The sequence below is a fragment of the Ambystoma mexicanum genome, chromosome 6q (assembly GCF_040938575.1).
Source record: "Ambystoma mexicanum isolate Mex_15411 chromosome 6q, UKY_AmexF1_1, whole genome shotgun sequence".
NCBI lineage: Eukaryota > Metazoa > Chordata > Amphibia > Caudata > Ambystomatidae > Ambystoma > Ambystoma mexicanum.
In genome coordinates this window covers 408,636,749-408,658,005 of record NC_090937.1, presented here as the reverse complement: position 1 = coordinate 408,658,005, position 21,257 = coordinate 408,636,749, and positions in this window count along the sequence as shown.

The window sequence follows — 21,257 nt, the reverse complement described above, 5'->3', positions numbered from 1 at the left end:
GAATGCAGGGGTTTTGTTATGTTAGGCAGAATCCTGTGCAGTGCCCTTAGGGACCACTACACACAATTAAGACTACAAATGGTAATAGAAGTTCACCTTTGGTACAAGCCCGTACTACACCGATAAAGTGGTAGCAGTAGCGGAGCAGCCAGACTTATCTCAAGAGCAAATGAGCAGTAGTAGAGATTACATCAAGGACTACAATTACTGTGACTCAAGCAAACACTGACTCAAGGTTTTTGGTTAAAAAGTAAAAGCGCATTTATTTTTAAACCACCTGTTCACAAAACACTTCACTTCTATTAATTAAAACCACACGTAAAATTCACTACACACAACCAATTCACTTCATGCAGAACCAATTCACTTTGTGCAGAAGTACCTTATGTTTTGACAGACCGTGTTGTGAAATAAAAGACGTTACCGGGAATACATATGCGATCACTTTTTGACAGTAATGACAGTTCGGTCTTACTAAAGATACGTGTATCCGCGGAAAGAAATGTTACCGGGGTAAAAACACACTTAGCACCTGAGTTAACAAAAGAGAGTTGGGGGCAAAAATCATAGGCAATACTTTTGTCAAGGCAGACAGAATCAGAGAACACTTGCTGATAGGAAGATAAAAGTCAATATGCCTGCACCAATGTCAAGTGGAACCGGGTTCCTGTTGTCAAGGACCACACAGTCAGACAGTTCAAGATTCAACGTTGCCAGGAGTACTTGGATATTGTCAATAGAGGAAGCAAAAGTTATAAGAAGAAAGGAAGACAAGGGCAAGCCTTTGGTGAGGAGAAAAGGGTTCACCCTAGTTCCTCGAAGCTGGACACAGTACCTTTATTCTTTGAAGAAGCTGGTGCCACGGCAGTTGTTCCTGCTAGTTTCCCGCAGACTCCCAGTTCCCGGAGCTTCAGTCGTGGGGACAAGAAGGAGGACGTCTGGAGAGAGCTGCACTACCCAGGGATGAGGCCAGCAGCAGCGACAGTGAATAAAAGGTGTGCTCATTTAAAACAGGAGAGACTCTTCAGGTGGCTATCCAGACCATTACAGCAGGGTGCAGCGATTTCGACCACGAAGATGATCCTCTGGCTGTGGAAGATGAGCTGGTTGACCCCACCAGGCTCAAGGGAAGAAGACTCCGGACTGGATCTTCTCTGGTCGTCTAAGGGTAGATAGCTCAGGACTGCAGCAGGGCTTTACTGGGACTCGGTAGTTGCAGCAGCCGTCTTCTTCTCTGCTTCTCTTCAGTTCCTTGTAGTTCCAGTGGCGACTCTGACTTCCAGCCCAAGAGTCCTGCCTTTTATGTGAAACTCCCCCATTCACTCAGCCTGCCTGTCAATTTCGCAGCATGGGGTTTGTCTGGCCCGACAACCACCTCAGCCAATCATGGCAAAGTCGGACTTGGGTTTCCTAGGATACCCTGTGCAGGGGGTGACTACACCCCTCCCTCACATACAGCCCACCTAGACACCCAGGTGCCAAAAGGAGGGCTTCTTTGCAGAAGCCCGCCAAAAGACGGTGAACAAAAAAGGCAAACCTGGTTTGCCACACAAAATAAAACACAAGAAGGACTTTAACAAAAAGAAATGGTGAATAAACCCCACCGGAGCCAAAAGAAAGAGTATTTGGTCAAGCAGGTTTATATTTGAGGCTAATATAATAGCCTGGAACAATACCATGTTTATATAGTACAATCACCTAGAAAAGTTAGGGTATATACCACTGCCACCAGCCAAGTCTAAATGTTAGAAGAGCAAAACAAAGCTCAGAGAGGCACAGACAAAAAGGGACAGGCATTAACCCTTCCCAGTACTCCATGTAAAATGGGGTGTACTGGGTCTGTAGTTTTAAATGACTACATAAAGTAAATGACACGTAACCTGTTTCTGGGGGACAGTAATCAGCCCCAGAACAATGGAATCAGGGGGAAGTCTCAAAGACAACCCTGTGTCACTGCACTGAAGGTGCTGTGTAACACACACACAAAGTTGGGCTCATGGAGTAGTGTGTTCCAGAGCCCAAGATCACACAACAAGTAGAAATACACATGGCAAACAAATGTAAGAGTGGGAAAAAAGGCTCACAATCTTACCAGGTGGAAAAAATAACTCCAGAAATTCAGCAAAGCTGCTGGGGGACTCACTAGGTCAGGGAAATTAGCCATAGAATGAAAATTCGCCCTAACATGTTGCACTGCATGTTGTCGCCTCTGAACAAGCGAGAGACCTGAGTGCTGTGGGTTGTGAGTCTAGCCTGAGAGGGATCTGGTTTCAGGATTGTGGGAGCAGAGTTCTCGTCGGATGACGATCAAATGGTGGCAGCTGTGAGGTGGGAGAAAGTGAGTAAACAATGTGGAGAGTTGTCCCTGTCATTTAACACCAAATCTGACGAGGAGGAGGAAGCGGGTGAAACAAGCACCTCCGATGCCTCCAGACTACAGCCGGCTTCCAGGCGGAGGTCCCTCTGCCCCTCCTTACGGCAAACAGTGACAAATGACTCATGTGCAAATTGCACTCTCTTCAATTAACCAGGTTATTTCTTCTTTGGCAGGCCTCTATGAAGATATAAAACTGGAGGTATGCCAACACACAAATCTGCTGAATTTGATTAAAACCAAATTCGAATCTATGGATAAGAAGATCAGAACCCCTGAATCTTTGTCTTAGACTTTTTCCTCCAATGGGTCGGACCTATCTCAAGCTGTAGCATTCATAGAAAAAAACCTCTGAGACAGCCATCAAGGCATTCACGTCGAAACAAATTCCCGCCACGACTAACCAGCTCTCTATGTTCACTTCGGCCCCCTGTTTGAGTAAGGAAAGGGGGCGTACAGAAATGTCCAGAATTTGCGATCTGGCAACAAAGGGGTGATTGGGTTTGGGCTGGGTAAAAAGGAAAAACAACCGGGAACATTGAATAAAGGAAAAGGGTTGAAAAGCTCTTTGACAAATGTCACTGACAAACATATGTAGAATGTAATCATCTGTGAAATATTTGCAGCAAAACAATTTTCTTCCAGTGTACCCGAAAGTAATGACATAGGGCCTCATTACACGGATGGCGGTAAGGATTTACCGGTACCGGTAAAATACCGGTACCGGTAAATCCTTACTGCCTTACTATGAGGTCCTTTTGCGGGTTGGGGGATTTAATGCCTGCTTTTTGCAGGCGTTAAAATCCAACCAGCAAAGGGACCTCGGAGCTAATTACGGCACCGCAAAATTGCCGTAATTAGTGCCTTCCCCATTCCCATAGAGCCCTATGGGGCAGAAATGGTAATGGGGAAGGGCAATGGTGGAAGGGGGATTTACCGCCCCTCCAACCTTGGAATGGGGCGGTAAATCCCCTTTCCACCAAGGCGGTGCCGGTATTTTACCGGCATGAGCCATGGCGCGAATAGCGCCATGGCTCACCGCCTACCGTGTAATGAGGCCCATAGTGTCTGATCATTTCATGGTGACTGTGTATGTGTCAGATGAGGTGGACTTTATGGAAAAAGTGTGTCTCACAGAGAGCAGGTCGCAAGCGGTGATTACCTGTCACGGTAAGGCTGTGGGGGAAATCACAATGGTCCCTCCGCCCTTCACAGTACGGAGAATGAAATCAACTATTTCACAATGCAATTTAAATATTGGAACTTCTCTGATGCATGTTGCAAATCGGGAGTTCTTTCCTTTGGTGACTGAGTGACAATGAATCGCATGTTTGTGACAGATGTGACCCCACTTGTGGTAAAGAGTGGGGGTATTAATAAGAAAGTGGGCCCTAAACCTATACCAATGGGTGCCTTACACTACAGTATCTAAACTACACTCTGTGAGACTGTCAAAATAAAGATGCTCGTAGGGTGGGGTTCTGTGGGATTAAAAAAGGTACTCTCCCAAAGCGCACTATGGAGGGATGTAACGTGTCTACACTAGAGGAACCTCATCAATCTATCTTGAGGACAGCGCAAAAAGACTGAATAACAGGGGGTAACTCCTTGGGCAAAATCCCAAATGTGACATTCGAGCAGGAAGGATTCAAGTAGTGAAACTTTGGACATAAATGGGGCCCATTTTATGAATTAAAAGTTATGTAGAACTGTGAGCATTGTATCGAGTAATAAGGGCGAAAGTGGGCAGAATATTACATTTTCAATTTTGAAAGGAGCTAAGGGTAGATATGAGGTTGGTGATTCGTGTGCTTGGAATAGGAATACCAATGGCATCTTAAATAAGAACTTTCCCTCCAAGGTGTATAAAAATCATAAACAGTGCCCTCACAAATATCAGGCTCCTATGGACTCCTCTTGGAAGGACTGTTATTCCAAGATAGAGGTTTGGTTTTGATTTGCACTGCAGCCTTGTTCCTTTTCTCAGAAGTTGTGAATCTGAGTGTAATCTCTTCTGGAGATATTGAGAGTGTGGAATTTGTGGATCACTGGCCCACTGACAGAGTGGTCCTTGGTTTTGATTCTAGAATTCTATTTGAGTTATCATTGATGGAATCCCACACTATGAGGAAGCCTGGTTTTCTATTATAACTATTGATACAACCGGGGACTCACTTAAGTGGGGAAGTGACACCTACGTAAAAGATGATTAAAGGGAACTTTATAATCACTCGCCACAGATTACTTGCACGATGGACTGGGGCAAGCGGAACAGTCAGGTGGCTACAGACAGAAGGGAAGGGGCTAGAGACGACACGCCTTTGGATTGGTCTTGGCTGGCATCTACACTAAATTCAGCCCTAGTCTTACAAACACCTTCACATATGCTCTAGCGCCTCCTGCCCTTACTCTAGCGACTTGGAATACTAGAGGTCACAACCAACTGTTTGCAAAGTCTAGTGTGGGGTCCATGTTGCGAAATCTGGATCTAATTTGCCTCAAAGAGACTTGGTTGATAGAAGCATGTGTAATAGATGAATACAGTGTGATCTCACAACTGACAACAAAAGGCTCTCGGGGGAGAACAAAAGGGGGTCATGTTACAATGTGTAGAATGGATTGTGGTTTTAAATATATAGAAAAGTAACACGTCTGAACAGGACTACCGGTTACTAAGTGGGAAAGTATAATTGGGTCCATGTCCCTGCAATTTCCTATTTGTAATGTTTACTGGCACAAAGGTGTTTGTCAATTGGACTCCTTCCTGAAATCCCTAAATAATTTAATTAGTGATTGGATGGTGTCTCATAGAGATGATAACATTGTGTTGAGTTAGAAGTGGATGCCAGTAATTTGTTAACATCATTTTTAAGGGACGGGGCTGTGTCTGTCGATTCTGAGGTTGGAGGGGATAATGGTATCAAATGGAAACATTCTTAAATAGTATAGGCGTGTATTTTCTAAATGGACACACTGAAGGGGAAACAGGGGAGTACACCACCTGGTATAGTAGCCTCCATAGATCTGCTCTGGATTACATTTGTTGGGATAATTTTTAATGTCCAAATGCAGTGATTGTGAAATTATTAGAAACAACTGGAGCGATCACTGTATTTTGAGATGTTTATTCTCTTGGTTTCCACGTCCTGAGTCATTCTTTGTTTGTGCTCAGCACATAATAATTCTGAGGATATGGCGAAAATGCATATCTTTTTAACTTCAGCTGTGTGGTTCGTCTACTTTAAATATGGATTACTTCCATAGAGTTAGGAGAATACCATTTAAATGTCTCAAGTGATTCAGGAATGTTGTTTAGCAATGTCTATGACTGTGTTGATGTACAGTAGAATTATGCATTTAATAGCTAGCTAGATTGTGCTATTTTTCTTAATTTGGTCTGACCAAGTATGATGAGAACATTTTGCTTAATTCAGCTCACAACAGAATAATGTAGGATAGACAAGGTGAATTATGAAATCAAAGGGGTGGTGAAATTGGAAACTGTTGATGTTTACAAGTGATTTTATGTATGGAATAAATAGAGCAAACTATTTGTGGTAATTATAAGGGTAACATTAACAACTTAATTATAAGAAATCACATACATATGATGAGATAGTTGCCAAAAAGAAGAGGGAAATTAGGTCTATGATTTGGCCAATTTCAAAGGAAAGAGGTTTTGGCCCAGATTGTTTAGAGAAAAATAAAAAATCTCCAATTGAAATTTAAAAACTTGGTTGAAAATTATTGCCACAATTGGCCCAGGTGGATGCAGAGGTTATGTTGGGTTATCTATGAATGAAGGACTCTTGTCTTTTTGGGCATTGATGAATGATCAAAATAATGGTTCTGGGGAAAGTACTATCAATGCTGTCTCCGAAGAGGAATGGGTGAAACATTTTGGAGAGATAGATGGGGAGACAATGCAAGATTAATGTAATAATAGGATTAGTAGGACAGTTGACCCCAGCCTAGTGGAGGCTATGACCTATGAGTTGTGGGATGTGTTGGAAGCCATTAGGGGAGCTGGCGTCTAAAGAGCCCAGGGATCTTATACAACCTTGAATAAACTGTTTAAGGGAGCGCCTCTGGAATGGGCAGGTATTTTGATGCTTCTGTTTGCTGACATCCTAAAGACAGCTCCCTACCCTTTGACTTGGGGGACAGCCTATATAGTCCCAATATATAAAGAGGGGGGTGGAGTGGTCCCTAAAAACTACAATCTGAATTCTATTCTGGACGCTGATAGCAAAATATTTGCAAGCTTGATCCTGAAACACCTGGAAGCATGGGCATGTAGTAATGATTTGATTTCACCATTTCAAACAGGCTTTCGAAAAACATCACGGCTCTAACCTAAATGGGTTTATGCTGGGCTGTCTGCAGGATTTGGTTAACAAGGGAAAACACCCAGTCATCCATTTGGTGGCTCTAGATTTATCCAACACCTTTGATACAGCCTCAAGAATCAGACTGTGGGAGAAATTGATGTTATGGGGCATCCTTGAAGGCTTATTAAAACTGATCATAAAATTGCACAAAGACACTAATGTTTGAGTCAGGTTGAAACAGGGAGGCTCCCTTTTTCAAAAGATTCCTATGTGTAGTGGTTTGAAACAGAGGTGCATATTGGCCCCATGTCCCTTTAACTTGTACATGGCAGATGTGGGTCAACCGCTGCAAGCGGCTTCCTATGTTCCATCTAAAATTGGGAATTTGGCGATCAGTTGGATGGCTTATGCTGATGATTTTGTTTTGATTGATTGAACACAACCGGGTTTGCGTCGCTTCTGGTGGTATTTGATGGTTTTGCAAGTGATAATAATTTAACGATGAACCCTAACAAAACAGATCATGCCCCTTGTAAAGAGTAAACAAAGATCTATGTTATGTTGTTCTTTAAATAGTGTTTCCCTGGAAAGAGCTAACACCATTACTTATCTTGGATTTCCATTCACTAGCTCTCTGAACAGAGTATTCCTTATGAATTACTTGAGAGTGAAGGCTGATAATTATATCCCACAAATGAAACGTATCAAGTACTGCTACTGTAAGTTTTCAATGGTTCCCATAACCAAATTCTTTGAAGGAAAGATAAGCCCAAAACTATTCTATGGTACTGAGTTGTTTGATGACTGGGCACTAGACTACCTTACCCGGATTGAAGGTGTGATCCAGTGTAGGGTATTGGGTGTCTCTAACTCAGTTCTGGTTGCCGCCATTAGACATGAATTTGGGTTAACTTCCCTGAAATCTAAAGGGCTATGGCGCATTTTATCTCCTTATGGGACATTTTTGCAATCTTGTGATAAAACCATGTTATCAAACCATAGCCGAGATCATGAACCATGGACAAGTCCCAATGCTGGGTGTGTTCTCTGAACTCTGTGAGAAAACATTGAAAGACCTAGAACTCACCAAAGACGATCTGATGAATAACCCAGCGAGTACGAAACAAATGTTGTTTTACTATGGTACTTAAATGCCGAAAGCTTGCATGGCTATGTTTCGCTTAAGCAACTTCTATGTGAACATACATGTAGAGGAATTGTGGCCCCTTACTTTGTGAAGTTTCCGAGTGACAAGATTAGAAACTACTTCTTAAGGTTTCGAGGGAATCTATTTATAACAAAAGATGTTTTGTGTAGACGGAAAATGGTGAATGAAAATGAGGTCCATTGTAGATTATAAAATCAGGTAGGAACAATTGAAACACTGCAGCATTTACTAGCAGAATTTTTTCGACTCAGAACTAGAGGTACTTGCACTTTCAGAGTTTTATACTCCTTTTGGGGTAAATGTTGTCTTGGTCTGCAAATATCGCTGGTGGTTTCAGTAGCACGCTTTTTGAATAGTCTGATTTTAAATGATCCTTGCGTGGGTGGTTTAACTTAGAATGGACCTGTTAAAGCATGTGTACCTCCATGTCTTCATTATGCAAATATCCCTCTTTACTAACTACTCGTGTTGGGATGTATTTTTTTTTCCTGATGTCAGAGACTGGGACATTTCGGTTTAAATATAATTATATTTTGTTTTGGTAAAACTCTCAAGCTACTGGTTAGCAAAGTCCGTTAGTAACATTTGTGACAGGTGCACGCTTCAAAGGCAAATAGTTTAGCAAAATAGGAAAAAGTGAAATTTGGCCGTGCGGGATTTGTAATCTTTGTTTTGATGTTACAAACAGATCTCTACTGCAGGCACACTTTCCACCTTGCCATTCCTTGCTTTAGAACCTTTGGTCTGCAGGCTGAATACATCTCTTTGGTTCAGGCACTCTACCTACTGAGCTATTGTCCTGGCAATGGAACTTGCAGAGTTCTGTGAAAGAGTTACATAGACTCCCTTAATTATATTACTTGAACTGGGACCTGGTGGGATTGAAACCTGTATCTTGAATATTATTTACACAGTACGTCAACAGCCCAATAACACCTAAAAGAGAACAGCATTTTTCTGTTTCAAGCGACTTACCATTTCTCCAGCTGAATGGTTTTGAATTCCAAAATACATGTTACTCCATAGCCCACTTTGTTTGACCCAAACATTAAATGCAGAGACTTTGCTTGGATTTTCATTGTTGTGCTGCCTATATTCAATAAAAAGATTGACAGGTCCCTTTGTTCAAGCACCCTTTTAAAGGCTGACAATCTCATGGGAAATTATTCAGCTTTGAGTGAAAATTAAGTAAGTTTTTGACAAAATCCAGATAGCATTTTTTCGACACGAAAATTCTGCCGAATACTTACTCGAAGCAGAATTTAGGTACACCCATGATCTTATTAGATGCCTCAATAATGAGTGCCACACCCGTAGAAAAAACACAAGCAAAGTATTTCAGACAATTTAGTTCATTCTTTGTTTGTGCTCAGCACATAATAATTCTGAGGATATGGCGATAATGCATATGTTTTTAACTTCAGCTGTGTGGTTCGTCTACTTTAAATATGGATTACTTCCATACAGTTAGGAGAATACCATTTAAATGTCTCAAGTGATTCAGGAATGTTGTTTAGCAATGTCTATGACCGTGTTGATGTACAGTAGAATTATGCATTTAATAGCTAGCTAGATTGTGCTATTTTTCTTAATTTGTTCTGACCAAGTATTGAATCATGTTGATCCTCTGATATTAAGCCAGAATATTATTATTTTATTATTATTATTATTATTATTATTATTATTATTATTATTATTATTATTATTATTATTAGTAGTAGTAGTATTATGTTTATTTAGGGCTGGCCCTTCCCAGCAGATCTCAGAGCGCCTTACATGGGTCAAAGATTGAAAAGGTGGGAGTTGGAAAAAGAAGTTACAAGATGTTTTCAGGAAACAATAGGAAGATTAGGATAGACAGGTAGGTAGTGATGGAGGGCAGGGCTATGTGTTGGGAAACAGGTATGTTGTGAGTTACCTTCTGAAAGTGGTGATGGAGGATGCAGTGCATTTGTGAAGAGGTAGAGTGTTCCAAGCCCTAGATGTCCAGAGTATAAATGCTTGTTTTTGTTTGCATGTGAGTTTTGTAAGGTGAACTGAGGTTCCTTCTCTGCCCTTTGAGATGGCTTTGCAATGAAGTAGAGATAGTGGCAGGATGTAGAAGTTACTCAGACACCAATAATAGACACAACTTTGGTAGTTGGCAAAATATACTGTTTTAATCTCAATTATCTAAAACAGGGAGTACACCAGTTACAAAGGTATTCATCGGAAAGTTCAAAATATGCATGAAAACTCAGAAACATGGCATATATCGCTGCAGATAACTCTTTAAGAAGACCAGTCTTTGGGAATTGGAGAGGCTCAAAATGTTTGTCTTACTTTTATGTATTACCAACTCATTTACTTTCACATATTCTTTTAGGCCTCCCAGCTACCTCTGCAGACTGATTTCAGTATAGACTTATAAAAGGATTTCGTCCACATAGGCCAGCCACTTCAGATGCTGGGAGAGTAATCTAGGCGGCACCAACCCACACTTCACCAAACTGTCGCCAATGTCAGAAATAAAGATGTTAAATAAACAAGGTGCCAGTGTACAACCCTGGCGCTGTCCCCTCAACATGCCAATCTCTTTAGATAGTGCTCCTGCCTCATTTTTCTCACTCTACGTATAATATTTGAGTGTAAATAGATCAGCATGTTGACGAGACCTGTTGGAAGACCCCACCTGTCCAGCTTGGTCCATAACTTCTCTCGATTAATTACGTCAAAAGCTGACGTAAAATCAACAAAGCACAGAAATCTTTCTGGTTATTTTTGCTTATATACTGTATTGTGTACAAAGTTCAGCATTAATCAGTTCACAGTAGTGTCCACACCCTTTCTGAACCCTGATTGAAATGTGTTTGAATGGCCCGGGTTTATTGCACATTTTTCAGTGTTGATTGAGGATACCAATCAAATTTGAATCCGTTTTGGGATCTTGTTCAATAAGAAAGGCAACTTCATAGCTGTCTGGAAATGAAAACCTTACTAGGATTTAACAACAGAAGGATTTGATGGGTCAGTGTAAATACTTTAGCAGGATAGGTTCACTTCAGATTATGTTATGTTATGTTGTGTTGTTGTATACCGCATACCAATGCCATTTACATTGGCTCCAGGTGCTCTTGTGGCTCTGTAAGGCAAAGTGGGTGGGTTGGTTAGGGAAGCAGTGAGGGATAAGACAGGTGTTGCGCTCAGCTGTTGATGCATGTAGAACCAGGACTAACTGGTGTCTATGTGCGTGCTTTTCGGGCGTGCTTTGTTTTGTACTCTGGATGGGCGGCATCCAGCATTTGTGTGGTTGGGTGTTGGAGGCAATTTCCAACTGGTACAATGTCAGTGAACACTGTGAAAGATAAAACAGTATAGTGCATTTGTACCACAGTACAGTGCTCCCCTTATGGCAGAATGCTAGAGTATGATCCCAAGTATCCTAGCAGATGCCTGAACACAAATGCAACAGGGACCACAAAGCCCCATATATCGTTTTACACAAATTACAGTTCATATGCAAACGAGAGTCCACAACATGAGACGTATTTTAGAATCTGACTGCAGCAAATCAATGAAGCTACTGTGATTTTTTTGCTAGCAAATCCAACAGCAAAGCCTGTGCTGCTGTAAAGTGGCCATGGACTATAGCATGGATGCAGCTATCGTGTGAGGTATGTAGGATGTATTAGCACCACAAAAAGAATGAGAACAAAGCAGATTTGGAATCTGCCACCTTTCTAATGCCTTTATTCACCATTCCAAACTGCTTGCTGTTTAACTACTGTTCTTCATCGTTCAAAACAATGGGGAACTAAGGTCTTGTATTGAATGCAGAGCTAAACGTAGTACTATAATCTAGTAAAGATACCAATGATCACTCTTATCAATCAAGCATGACAACATTCAGTATGGAGCCATATGTATGAAGTTGGATCTTTTTGGCGCAGTGTCTGGATCTGGGAGGGGATGTTTTGAAGATAGATTTTAGTCTAACTTCACTATACTGTCTTATCTTTCACAGTTATTCACTGACATTGTACCAGTTGGAAATTGCATGCTGGCTACAGCAATTCACCCGTCAAAGAATGAGTAAGATTTCACACAGTCCCTTCTATGTGAAAGGTACACAGCACCCTTGTACTGATGCTCATGCAACCTTTGCATTTTCTAGATATGGACTACAATTCTGCCTGTACTTTGCCGTTGTATGCCTGTCAATGGTGTATACCCTACAATGTTACTTGTACAGTGAGAAATAGGACACATATGGCCTCATTACACGGTAGGCGGAAATGGTGAATGGCGGAATTACCGCCACATTCCAAGGTGTGTGGGGGCGGTAATTCACCATTCACCATGGCACTTCCCCATTCCCATTTGAGCCCCCTTAGGGCTCAATGGGAATGGGGAAGGCGGCAATTAATGTACCGCAAATTGCGGTACCGTAATTGCCTCCAAGGTCCCTTTGCAACCCCGTTCCTTAACGGCTGGTAAAACCAGCCGTTGAGGTCAGGTCCCGCAAAGGGATCTCATAGTAAGGCAGTAAGGGTTTACCGGTACCGGTACCCTTACCGGTAACGGTAAACCCTTACCGCATCCGTGTAATGAGGCCCATATTAATACTTTGTGTAGACATTGGACACTCCGATTATTAATATTATTATTATTTAATATTATTATGGTATTTATTGAGTGCAGACCTAGCTTTGATGAGCAACAGAGCGCTTTACGTCAGTATGCAACAATACAGATACATAACAGAGCATTTCACAGAGCTATACAACAGTAGTGAAGCATAATGGAGTACTTATCAAAGGTAACAACTGAACAGATGTACAGCAGGGGGTAGGATACTGAGGGGCGCAGAGAAGGGGTACAGCTGTACCGGGTGGCAGGGAGTAGAGGGGCATAGGGCATCTAGCAAGTCAAGTGGCACAGAGGGTGAGTTGATGGCCTAGGTTTTGAGGAGGAGAAATTCCTTGAAGAGGTGGGTCTTGAGTTCTTTTCTGAATTGTAGCAGCATGGGATGAGTCTGATGCTGATGGGGAGGAGGTTTCATAGTCTTGGGCGTAAGCAGAAAAGGCTAGTTTTCTGGTCCTTTGCTTTTTTTCAAGTGGTGGATTTCAAGTCTGCATGTATCCTGGCTTCTGGTGGTGTGCTGTCTTGAGGGTCAATGCCTTATAGATGGTTCTGCCGCTCATTTTTCAAGTGATGCCATAGCCTGGGTGCATTCCTTCCTAGCTATCCGGACAATGAGAGTATTTTCCCCCCTAGCAGCTGCTGATCCCACACATGTTTCATGCGGTGTCCCCCAAGGATCATGTGTATCTCCAACGTTGTATAACATCTTCACTAAGCCTCTGTTCGACAAGTTGGATAGACTGGGTGTCATCTACACTAATTACGCTGATGACACGCAGATCCTTATTCCTCTCTCAGGCAACTTCTTGGCGGACACAGCCTTAGTGAACAAGATATATCTCCTCATTCAGGTATGGATGGCATCTCACGGCCTCTGCCTGAACGACGACAAAACTGAGCTATTGATCCTCGGCTCAGAGCTGGCCATCAAAAAATTGGACCCTAATTATGCCTCATTTAACATAGACAATAATATCATTAAAGTGATGCCTGCAGTTAAGACTCTCGGGGTCTATCTTGACTCAGCGCTCAACTTCAAGAAACAAACTAACTCACTAGCATCCTCCACTGCATACACCTGTAAACTGATCCGAGCATGCAGACCATTCCTAACGGAAGCTAGTTGCATTACCCTAGCGAACGCACTCATCATATCCAAGCTGGATTACTGCAATGCCCTATACACTGGCTCTAACAAATACATCCATGACAAGCTCCAAACGCTCCAAAACAACGCTATCAGAGCAGCCTTAAACATTCCTAACAGAGTTCATATCTCCACCGCTAGGAAAAATATTCACTGGCTAAAAATCAAAGACAGGATTGCGCTCAAGACCTTATCCCTTACCTCCAAATGCCTCAACAACATAGCGCCCCCCTACCTGGTAAACAGAATCAACAAGAGAATCTCAAACCGACCCACCTTAATGACGAATGCCTACACATTAGTGGTGCCCAGATATAAAAAGAGCACAGCGGGCGGCTCCAGCTTCCCGGTCATAGCTGCTCAAACCTGGAACAAACTCCCCTTTGACCTCAGAATAGACCAACCCTACACTAGCTTCAGGCGTAAAACCCTCACCTGGATTCGATCCCTCGACACTTAGCCCGTCCACCTTACCGCCACTTTTCCCAGAGACTGCGGATGTGCATAACCAGATTACAGGTCGCTAGACTACCTGCTCTATCTACATTTCTGTATTTTGTACTGCCTGTATATGCTTTCCTCTCATCTGTACAACCTCTTCTTGTATTGTAACTAAGTTCTCAAGTATCCTTGTACTGCCTCCTGCGCCCAGTTACCCTCGCGGGTTTGGTTTCTCTGCGCTATACCAAATAAACAAACAACAACATTTGTGCATGCTGTGGGAGGCACTGAAGGTCGATGAGGGCCGGGGTGATGTGGTTGTATCTGTGTAGACCCTTGATGAGGCATGCATCGGCTTGTAGGACACTTCTCAGGGGCACAAGGGAGGACACCGGCATGCCTTTAAGGAGTGCATTGCACTCATCCAGGTGGGATAGAACCATGTCTTGAACAGTGGATCTAAAAATGTTCATAGGTCCCATTGCCAACATTCTCTATCTGGTATAATCCCACAAAAAGTCAAGCAACTAACGTTTGTTAATAATATTCATATAGATTATTCTTGACCATCCATGAGTAAATATCTATTTTCAGTCATTTAACAAATTAAACCTTGCAAGCCTAGGTACACTTTTCTTGGGGGGAATCCTTTAAATCAAGTGATCTGGGGACTTAAAAGAAAAGATAAACTCTGTATAGTCTTATTGAATGTCATTAAGACAACTCAAACATTCTCCATAGATTGACAGCTTGCACTCATACATTTAAACTGCACATCAATTATCTTGGAACAAATATATAATGGTGAAACCCTCTGAGACTATTGTAGTTCTTTCTTCCTGTATCCACACTTTACTTTTGTGTGTATCATGGTCTCGTTACAAGTAAACAAATAACTACTCAACTATACTGCGACTGCTATGTTGCTTAATGGCTCTGCCCTAAAGCAACAATATCAAGAAATCTATTGGTATGGCTACTATTTACTAATCAATATATTTCTAAAACAATTTAATAAACTATACATTAAAAATGGAAAAAGGAACATACCAATGAACATTGTCAGCCATTATGTTTTTAATTTTAAAGTGTACTATAATTAAGAAAGTAACTTTGTACTCAATACTTCCAACAATTTAAAACATAGGTACACATCCATATAGAGCTTAAAATTCTCATATTGAATCTAATGAACCCATACTTTTTCAAGTATCCGTTTTTTTTGTTGTGTAGACACTTCCAAGATGTCACAACCTCAAAACGTCCCCTTGTGTACATTACTTAATTTGCCTCTTACCTTTTTGATATTTCATTCTAATGCATGATTATAGCTATGATCCAAGATGTACGATAGTCAAGCAAACCATGTGCCGCAAAAGGAGTCAGTCTTTATTTGTCCTGTGGAACAACCAAGCTTGCCCTATATTAGACCGCTCTTGTTTTCAGTGGCTATGGAGTGCACAAGAAGATGTCTCACTGTTTCTTCATCATGTTTGCATTCAAACAGTATACATAAATTCCCTTCAAATTCTGGGTCTCTAAATGCCTTTAAGTATGCTTGCTTTTCATGCAAGATGTACGTTCTCCCTATTAAGTCTAGGGTCATCTTATGTTTTTTCAGGGCTTCCAAACTGTCAACAAAATTCCAAACCTTTGCTTTTTGATGGAAGCGTTTACACAGAGTAGTGACGCCATCCTACAAATTTGGGGACCACTCAGTGGTTTCAAAGAAAGCTTTGCACTTAATTCCAAAATCTTTCAAGTGCCCAGCTTTCCCTTTATGCAGTTGTCGTCCCACTAACTCCAAAATGGGGATTTAAAGTTGTTTCACTATTTTAATATACAAAACACCTCTTTTTATCTTCTGCATAGTATAGAGGGAAGTTACTCCCAATTCTAGTTGTATTGTGCTAACAGGAAAGTTGTTGGGACTTTCAGGATTCTTCTTAAAATCATCCCCTCTAAACACTCCTGTTTTCACTGATCCATGTATTTGTGTGCCTCCAGTCTGTACATCACCATGGGAACAATGAATTTACCTGGCACTTCACTGTGAAGCTAGCCTGAGTATTTAGTTAGCTTCCAACTGCCCCTTTCGTTCTAAGAGCTTTTACCTTCAAAAGCATGAATAGATCTCCCTCTGCCTGTTATCCGTTATGCAAGCACCAAGGTATTTATGTTCAGGTACTCGCAGGATAATTAATCCTCAGCCATTAATTAATATATTAATTTAGCATTCAATGAATTCAAAAATAAAAGTTGAAGGAAAAAGTCTACTACTCACAATAATCATTCAACAAAAACTACAATAATATCCTAATACATTAAAGTGAATCTCTTACTAAAATAATGAACAACTAGTATTTAGTAATGGGTACCTCTCAAACTTACTGTTGATTGTATTTGAGCTTTTGGTTTTTATTTTGTGTGGTTCATTTAACATCAAACTTTAAACACAAAATATTATAATAAATTAGACATCCAAAATACATGTAAAACAAAGAAAAAAATACCACAACACAAATTTTAAATGCGTATGCCGTACATAAAATCCATAATATGAGCATTATTAAACAACAGGTAAAGCTCATACCATGCTAATCCAAAGTCATTATTCACAAAAATGTATTAGATCAATAACAGCATTGTTTGAGAATAAGGCAGTTTTCATAAAAAGGAAAAAACGAGAAAGACCTAAATTTGTTAAATCAAAGTAAAAAATTAAATTAAAATAAAAACATAACTAATAAAAAAATCCCAACATCAACTAAATATAACATTATTTCTACAAAAATCAAAACCTTGACATATGATGTTGTTCTTTATGGAAAAAAAAGACAAATCCATAATATTTTAATTGGGATAAACAAAGGCTCTCGCCCAGTCCTTCATTCATCTCATGGGGTTGACATGTTTGAAGTGTATATAATCAAAATGTCTCTCTTGCATCAAACTGTTTGATTCATTATTTTCTTCAGGGGTGAATGGGAACATTTGGAACCTCCCGAAACCTAAGTTGACCTCTTTCTGCTTGGATGTAATGACATATATTGCAACTTTGCATTTCAGCTTCAATATTCTTGTGTCAGATTTGTTTCTGTGACTTGTTACATCTAACTTCTGGTTGTTTGACATATCCACAGGGGTACTTTAAACTGTACACACAGTGGGCTGTATAGAATCTAATGTAATGTTAAACTGCATTTCAGTCTGAGGAAGAAGTCTGTGATCTGATCATTCAATAATTTCAGCATACTGTTTATAAACATTGAAAAGTTTCTCTCCACTTGAGTCTCTAGAAATGTTTTATTTCAATGTTGGGTTTTATCAGGGTATTATCTTTATTTGGCATTCTTTTGAACTCAAACAGAGGTCCTTATTTGGCAAAATATCCCATCTGGTCATCCATCTGCAAGATAGTCCCAGGTTTTCTGAGTTTACTCAACATCTTTTGGGTTACTGGTCTATATGTTGTTATACATTTAATCTTTTAATCTTGTGATTGATTGATGCCTCTTGTTAAGCTTTGTGGGTTTGACACTGTGTTGTGCTTCACTCAATCACTATAGTTAATAACCACTTATGTGGTTTAAGAACTAATCCTATCGCTTTTTGAGGATTCAAAATCTTCTTTTTACAATGTTTTGCATCTTATTCATTGGCTTTGAAAATTAGCCTGTGACATAATTGTAATTTGTGGATGTTGAGAGTGAGCTCTTAACATTGAACGTTTTGATCTATCTATTTCTTGTAACAAATAAACACTGAAGAATTCCTTTAAATGTCCACTAATGTGCCTAGAACTGTACTCATAGGGTATTTATGCTTCAGGTGAATCAGATTCAATAACACAAACATATTCCCAGTTCATTTTGATCTTTACATCAAGTAAGGAAAATGTCATATATGAATCTAATATATGAACATCCTCCTGCCATCCAAAAATAACGTTTCAGAATCAATTGCCATATTGGCCTCTATAAATATGGTTGTAAAGTTTAGGGCACAATTTGTGCCCATTGAGGTTCTTCATTTGGTCTCACAGAAGTGAGTATCAATTCAGGAATAAATAAACCTTAAAGAAAATGAGAATAGCATTGCCAAACGTCTGAGAGGAATTGAGTTATACTTTTTCTGAATCATGGCTTGTTTTATACGATTTATTCATTTAGAATGTAAAATGTTTATGTACAAGCTTACAAGGTCAATTGTGACAATTATGATTTGATTTGAATGATATGATTTTAATTATTTATATAGTGCAAAACTCAATTAGGGTGGCAATAAAAAAAATGGTGTCTGGGCACAGGACAATTATTGTCATATCTGAACATTCTTCATTCTATTTCAGTTTTAAATTGAGGTCATACATATCCTTAATGTGAAGTATATCATGAGTCGAAGCAATATTGAAAGACCCAGTGGATAGATGAATTGAGTATGCGTTTTTTTGGTAAAATAAATAAGTGAATGTTTAAGGCTTTGTTTTTCAGAAAAGCTACTATTGTCAAATACTGAGAGATAATGCAAACCATCTCTCTTGGAAAGTGTTTGTAAATGTTAAAAATCACCTTCTCGTTCTGCACTGTAATGACTCTCAATGGGTTGTCAAGCAACAGGGCAACTTTGCTCTTGTTCTTTGGAAACATGGAGTGATGTGAAAGCCATTTGCTACCACTGCAGCAATCAGGACAGGGGATTAAGGGGGAATCATAGCAATGGGTGTAAAACATGTACAGTACGGAGGGTAGTGTTGGTGTGGGATAAGCTGTCATGGGCGATGCTGTCAAGGGGGTAAAAGGGGTGACATATGATTGTGCTTTTGTATGAGCAGGTTCAAGAGTTATGCCTGGTAAACAGGTGTAGAAGGGAGAAGGGTGTAAATGATAGGGACTTACAGGCATGACAGGGATTCAGGATATCCATCAAAAGTATGAAGCAGGAAAGAAAGTCTGTGGAGTGCTGACATTGAACTTTCAGGTACTGGAGTGGAAGATATTCTAAATTAGTGTAGAAGGTATGAGTTTGTTCATTATTCAGTTCTTCCTCATTGATAAAATGGGTATCAGAAGAGGTGCAGCCGACCAGTGCTGCCTGTTTTTCACCCTGCGCTTGATCTTCGTTCCGAGATCCCCATATCCCTTTCCTATGGTCTTTTTTAAGAGATGCACAGAGTTACATTCGAGGTGTTAACATGGCTTTAGTCTGCATGGTTTATTGTGCTTTTTCTACACCCAGGAAAGTGGGATGTTAGGTAAGTCCTGCCGTATCCTGACACTTTTTCAGGTACACAGGATTATCTCTTTTGCATGAAAATTGCTCTTTCACTCAATTGTCTCGGCCTTCTTCATTTCCAGCACCTGCAGCATTAACAAGTAATGAGTAATTTTTTCTGATTCCTGCATTTTTTTGCAGTTGTGTCCGGTGGATTAGTGTGCAGTGCATTCTCAAATATCTTTTATTACCTGGGCTTGCACAGATATGAGATATTGGTGCAAAAACAGACATAGAGGAGGTTATTGCCATAAACACAGTAGTACAGATGTATAGTATGAATAGTAAGACAAGTAGGTGAAGTAAAATGATTTTGGTGGCAACACAATTTTAGAAATGTGATGAACAATTCTTTTGGAGGTGAAGATTGGTAGAGCGATTCCACTGAACTACATGGGGCGTTTTGAGAGAGTGCAGTGACACCAAAGTAGGAGATAACACCAACATGCAGGGGGGGACTTGTGAAGCACGGTTCATGGTAAATGTCCTTAAAACTCTAACTATTTTACAATTGCTCTTTGTTCTTTAATTCAGAAAGGTATCTGTGAAAGAAGACAAACATACCATATGGTAGCCCACCATCAATCTTCTCCATTTGCAATAGAATATTCACATGTTTTAAGCAGGACAAGAGACAGGAAAGAGATACACTCTAAAACATTGTAATGTACCTTTGGTGACGAATATGAATCTCTTCTTTCTCATAGACAATAAATCTTTCTTGGGATTTGGAGGAGATGAATGTCTTCTCATTCTTGTGTCTTTTCCTTTTTGTGGTTGAATCTAACTTGGAATGGAAGGCTGCAAATTTATCCAGCCAGTTTTCATTGCAATATTTGTAGCTCCTGCGAGAACTCACTGTTGTTAATGATGGGGTCTGAATAAGTCCCACAGATTTGAGCTGACAAGTTTCTACTTGGAGCTACAATCAGATTCACAAAATCACCATGCAATATTCAATGTGTTCTGGGAAATGCAGCAACCTTACACAAGGAACATCTCACTTTCTCTTTTTTGTTTGTTGTTAGGCTGTTGGGGCTTGGGTTAACAGTAAAAGCCGACAACTTGCTTTTTAAAGCTGTTTTTGTTGATTTCTGAGGAGTTTAGCAATCTTTTCTGACCATGCATTACTTTTGAGTGATTTTGTGTTTCTATTTGCCTTTTCTGTTGTGTATTAACCCTTGTTTGACATTTTTCTTTTTCCTCTTTGTGACACCCGAGAAATGTAAGTATTCTACAGTTTTCCTAATCCTGTTTGGCTGTTTTTTTGTCTAACTAGGCGTTGTGTGACTTTTTGTTCTGTCCTGTTCTTAGCCTCAAAAAGGAAAAAGAAGCGAGTTACCTTTTGTGTTTACTTCCTGCTTGTGAAACCTAGACAACCTTCCCTTTTCTGAATAAGGGAAGCATGCCTGTATTTGACACTTTCATTTAGGTTTCTGATAAACCGTGTGTAAATGAATGTGTTTGCCTTAGTTAGGGGTTTTCATTTTTGCTATTGTGCGTTAGTCCCTCAAAGGAAGAGCGGAATTGAAATAATGAACAGGGAAGGGGTTTAAAGGAGGATGAGGGCTGATTACTCATGAGATGGAGATGTTGGTTGTGAGGCAGAAGTGTCTTGAAGTGGAATGGCGGGCCCCTTGTGGCTGTGGACCATCTATGTGCCAGATATCAACATCCAGGGCAGCTGTTGCCTGAGGTGGGAGAGGTATTAGGTGATGGATTGGGAGGAGGGAGGAGAAAGGGTTAATGAAAAGTGTGCCAAAGGAAGGGCAGTTGAGGAGGAGGAAACAGGGCTGTCAAGAATGGAGGGTTTCCCTGCTCCCCCTGGGAGGAGATGGTCACATGGAGGTTAGGGGTGAAGGGATAACAACAGTAGAGGGTTTACACATGTGGGAAACT